We start from the raw sequence: 5,559 nt of genomic DNA, 5'->3' as shown, positions 1-5,559 counted from the left end.
CATAAAACGGAGCCAAAGACATTAGACAAGCCCATTAAAGGGGGGGGGGGAGTGCTGTCTCCATTTTCCAGTCATAAAAAGGAGGAGATTTTGACTGGCACCTGAAGGCGATCAAAGAAAGTGCCAGGCGAACAGACCTGGAGACGTGCTCCATGGCTTCCCCAGCCTACTGAGAATGAAGGCTCCGTCTCTGACCTTGGCTACAGGCAATTCCTCCAAGATGCAGCAGGGCTTGCAAATACTGGATACTGGGGGGTACTGTTTAGAGTGGATAAGAAGCAGACACAGGTACAAAATCAGCAGGGGCCAAATTCAAAGACAGCAGGGGTCAAATTCTGGGGAGGCAGAAGCAGAAACAGGAGCTTCCAAATTGGGCCCATTCAGGACAGTTGCCCCTTTGCTGATTGGGAGAGAACACAGAGGCCTTTGCTCCACACCATGCCAATCCCTGTCTCCTTGATAAATGTGGAGCCACTGTCTCTTTCTATAGTCTTGATCTAATTACCGTTTTGAATTTTAAGTGAACATGAATGGCTTTAAATGATCCTGGGCTCATGTACAGCACAACATGTGCAGATTTTTCTAGAGACCTCCTCTACCAGTACTAGTGAACAGGGGTTAGGCACCCATCTAATCCGGGAGGAGCTTTCTGCACAGAAAACAGGGACAACCAACCTTACTTCAGCCAACAGGACTCTGGCAATAGTATCCCTCTTGGGCAACGAATGGGAAGGAAGGAAGCTGGAACCCGATCATTTCTCACTCCACAAACAGGGCAGGCTATGGGCCCCTCGAGGAAAAGACACAGAGCTGGGTTTGCAGATCGCAGTGCCTTTTTTTTTCTTTCTCAAAAGACAGTTGCAAGGGGCAGGGCCAGGCCAAGACCCCCCAAGGTCAGAGGCAGGATGGCAAGTGCAGCCCATTCTTAGCAGGACACATGCCAGCCTCTGTTACTCCAGCTCCCAGATTGGAAGGGAAAGGAAGACAGAGACAAAGAGGAAATAAGTGGGGCAGGAGAGGGGTGGGTTAGAAATCTAGCGCCCCACTCTCCCTTCCTTTTCCATGCCGCCCCCTCTTTCTTTTGCAATCAGGGGAGTTGAAAGAGTAGGAGCAGGAAGGGAAGCAACTGTTACCCTGCACATGCCAGATCTCATCTGATCTTGGAAGCTAAGCAGGGTCAGGCCTGGTTAGTACTTGGATGGGAGACCGCCTGGGAATAGCAGGTGCTGGAGGCTTATCCCATGATCTCGGAAGCTAAGCAGGGTCAGGCCTGGTTAGTACTTGGATGGGAGACCGCCTGGAAATAACGGGTGCTGTAGGCTTATACCATGATCTCGGAAGCTAAGCAGGGTCAGGCCTGGTTAGTACTTGGATGGGAGACCGCCTGGGAATACCGGGTGCTGGAGGCTTATACCATAGTCTTTCGAGACTGAAGGTTGCCAACCATTAGGAAGGGAAGTGGGTGGACAAAGATGGGTACTGCTTACTATGCTGCCTCAGTTTGCCTCATGGGTGGATCAGCCCGGGGCGACAGAGCACTTAATTTGGCATAAGTTTTCTTCTCTGTAGGTAGCAGCTTTCAGGAGAGCAATTATTTTGGTGAATTGGTTTGGGGACGACGACGACTTCATCCTCCCATGTCACAGCTCTAATCAAGGGCCAGGCTGCACATTTAATATGATATGTAGTTTGGTCTGAGCTACAGCGCTCTCCCATAATCATTTTTTCCCTCGTGCACTATTAAGTTATATAACGTCAATTTCCTGGCCTCTCAGAGTACCTCTCGGTCCAGATCCCCACCAGCTCTAAGCCATCTCAATGGAAATGCAGCACATCTGAAGGTATGTTTGGCACAATGTCAGTTTCCTTGTACTTTTTAAGGAAAAACTAGCATGCTGCTCTGATGTGAACTAGCATCTTTCTACCAACAGACGACATCAAAGAAAGCTGGTGTGATGCAGTGGACGTGGACCAGATGTCCCATAGGAGTGATATTCCAAAGGCTGGAGGGAGGTTTCCATCTATTAAAGGCGATGAAACTCTAAAAATATACCAGCAATTTTCACTATTTGTCTTCTCAAGAAACACTGACCTCTGTGATCTTCTCGATGGTCTTCAGCTCCTATGGTGTCACTTCCAGATTCTGGGAGACTCTTCCATGTTCTGCGGCTCTGTTCTAGGGCAACTATCTGTTGTTAATTAATTGTCTGTCCCTCTGCTGTCCCTCTGTTCCTTGTTACTACAGATAGTTGCCCTAAAAACAGAGCCACAGAACTCAGAAGAGTTTTTTGGCCATTTTCAACCACTGTGCTCCAAACTGCCATTTCAGACCTGCTGATGTTTCTCGGCACATCGGTTGAAAATTGCTGTTGTATACTATTCGGTGCCAGGTGATAGAAAGCCACTGAGATATGCCTATTCACAACAGGCAAAGCAAATATACTTGTAGCTCCATAGCGATATGCATAGAAATGTATGTACAATAAACCTTCTTAAATGACACTGCACTTTTAGCATGTAGACTATATTCAAAGGTCTTACAACCTTGCTGAGAATCTCTCTAGTACCCCTGAAATCTGATGGCAACACAACATCTCCTGCCTCACTTCCAGATTAACCAAGTCTTTGGACAGCAGTGTGGGGGTTCAGTCATTTACCCAGGAGTGTGTCTCTACCTTCAGTCCAACAGCACTGAAGTGAGCTGTTGCAGGTGGCTTGTGTCCACATGGGAGGTCGTTATAGAGGATACCCTTTTGCCACTTCGACTAGCCATGGAGTGTGTTGCCCAGTCACATGGTTGGGAAGCCTCTGCCATCAGGCAAATCAAGGGAGCCCTGCCCAGGACAATCTTCTTAATTATACTCCAGCTTGCTGACCATACATTTCGTTTTCTGGCAGGAAGCTGAAAAGGCTTTGGCTGCTCTTGATGTCGGAAATTACCAGACATCTCTGGTAATTCAGCTCTGTTGGAATCAAAACAGTCCACTAATGGATTCTAATGAATTGGGTCTGCTAAAATTATCCTCTAGAGACAGAAAGCCTCATTGTTACCACTTTGCTCTGTACAGAGCTTGGTGTAGTGTCTGTTGATATTAAGGGCAATATGGCTACACTGGGAGTTCTTTTATTGCGAATAAGCATGCTCCTAGTCCTCATGTTTAAAAAGAATAATGTGGAAAGCCAAGGGTATAATAAGAACAGGAGATGTGCCTGTCTGGGCCAGGCTAAGGGTCTGTCTACTACAGCCTCTTGTTTTCTGATCATCACCAGTCAGAAAATCCTTGCTATTTGGGCAAAGAGGCACTTTTTCAAGGGCTGCTCCTCTTATATTTAGCAGGGGGAGAGTAACTGTCCCTTTTTGCCCCAGTGCAGTGTCTTTGCTAGTGGGCCAGCGCAAAAGGTAAGCCTGCGCCGACTGAGTCAGGTCAATGTGGGGGTCTGGGGAGGTTGGGAAGGAAGTGTTTTGGGGTGGGGGACAGACCCGTGGGCAGGCTGCAGGTGAGGAGCGGATGGGGCCTGGATCTGGCAATTGTGTCAGATCCTAACCCCGGATATTTTATTATATTAATAATAATAATGTTTCTAGGAAGCCCACAAGACTGGCATCGAAGAAAAAGCTCCTCCCCCCAACAAGTTTGGGCAAGTTGTAATGAAGGTCATCCTGTGACCTCTTTTCCGCCTCTGCACACAGGGGAAAATGACACCGCTGGGGCTTCAGACGAAGATCCTGAACTTTTCAAACCACAGAAAGATTCTTGTCAGTGGAGCGGATCATCATTTCCCAAGCCACATCTCAGCCTATGCTAAACTGTAAACTGTAAACTGTCTGTATTTCTAGAAATCCATAAATGTGGCTTCTCAGAGCACTGATCCTGGTAGCTCTTTGAAGGGCACTTGTTCTGTAGCACTTGCTTGGCAACCTTCAGTCTCGAAAGACTATGGTAGAAGCCTACAGCACGCAGTATTCCCAGGCAGTCTCCCATCCAAGTACGAACCAGACCTGACCCTGCTTAGCTTCCGAGATCAGATGAGATCGGGTGTGTGCAGGGTAACAGTTGTAGCACTTAGACTTGTGGTTATCAATGTTTTACTTCTTCTTACGGCACAGTGACCTCCATGGTCACCTCTACGTTCTTCGCCTCTTGTGATGTCACTTCTGGGAGACTCTTCCTGACCCTGCAGCCCTGATTCTAGGGCAACCTATAGTAACAAATTGTCCACAGGATTGCAGCCAAAGTGTCTTTAATAGGGAATTGACCAAATTCATGAACGATACATCTATCAATGGCTACTTTTTTTAAATCATAAGTCAAGAATTTTCTTTTAGGGCTTGGTGGGTGCAGGAAGCAACCAGATCATTCCCTCTGGTCAAATTGTCAGATGCACATTCCTCAAAAAGTTTCATTTAATGCTGCTTTATTTCAGGATGACATTAAGGTTTGCTGAGGCAGAAAAGCAGATGTTGCTTCACCTGGAGAATGAGGTCCCACTGGGAAGCAGATGACTTTTTATGTAACCCAGCAAACAAACATATGTACTTTCTAAAAAAAACTGACCATATGGATGCTGGGTTTGAAGAAAAAGGAAGCTCTTTGAATTGCCTTCAGGGTGGCATCGTCTCCGAAGACTTGAAAAACATGCTGTTGCTTAAAAGAAATGAGAACGAGATAATTCCCCTTTCCAGCGAAAGCCAAGCGCAGTTGTTTGATTTTCTTTTCAAACATTTACCTTCTTGGCTGCGGTCCCAGAACAGCGACTATGTTAGAGCCCTGTTCAAAAATAGATACAGTTTGGTTCCAGCACTTGTCAAAGAAAATACATCCTTCACCTGCCAAGATCTCCAAGGGGCTGCGTCCTAGAGGTCCCCTGGCAGAAGAGACCCTCGCTGTTCGCACTGTGAGAATTTTCATTGTTGTTATTAATAAGAATATTTATCTACCACTTTTCAACAAAAAGTACTTCACAAAGTACTTCACCAAAGCAGCTATTGCTGCCTCCTGCAGCCCTGTGGCAGCTGCCGGTGGTCTCCTCAGGGGAAGGGGATTTTCGTCCCCTTCCCCCGGGGAAATCCTCAAGTCCCTCAATGGGGCTTCTCAAGTCTGTGCCAGTTATTTTGCCGATGTTGAATTGAGAGACTCAGTTTCGGGCCTTCTGGCCCTACACAGAGTTCAGAATCTGGACTAGCAGAGCATAACAGCATCTAGTGAATCAATGTTGGAAATAAGATGCTAGATGAGATGAACCACTGGTCCAGAAGGGCTCTCCTTAGGTCCTTGTAATGCAGGATGTCCTTCTGAAGACCCCTGCAGCCAAGGATGCTATTGCAACAAGGTGTGGATGGAGGGTTCAACTGACCCTATTGAAAGGAATCAATAGGAGTGGACCTCAACAGGTGGGAAAGCCTGGCCTCTGAGCAGCCCGCTTGGAGGCAGGCTGTGCAGCATGGCCTTTCCCAGTTTGAAGAGACACTTGGCCAACAGTCTGAGGCTAAGAGGCAAAAAGGAAGGCCCACAGCCAGGGAGACAGACCAGGGACAGACTGCACTTGCTCCCAGTGTGG

The 5,559-nt window shown here is 47.4% G+C and overlaps 1 pseudogene; it reads right to left on the bottom strand.

Annotated features, from left to right (window-relative positions):
* Positions 1-3,946: 3,946 nt before the first annotated feature.
* Positions 3,947-4,063, bottom strand: LOC136656233 (5S ribosomal RNA; annotated as a pseudogene).
* Positions 4,064-5,559: the final 1,496 nt, after the last annotated feature.

Source organism: Tiliqua scincoides, chromosome 6, assembly GCF_035046505.1.
Source record: "Tiliqua scincoides isolate rTilSci1 chromosome 6, rTilSci1.hap2, whole genome shotgun sequence".
Classification (NCBI taxonomy): domain Eukaryota; kingdom Metazoa; phylum Chordata; class Lepidosauria; order Squamata; family Scincidae; genus Tiliqua; species Tiliqua scincoides.
The sequence above is the reverse complement of the archived record's forward strand: the minus strand, read 5'-3'. Positions and strand labels throughout refer to the sequence as shown.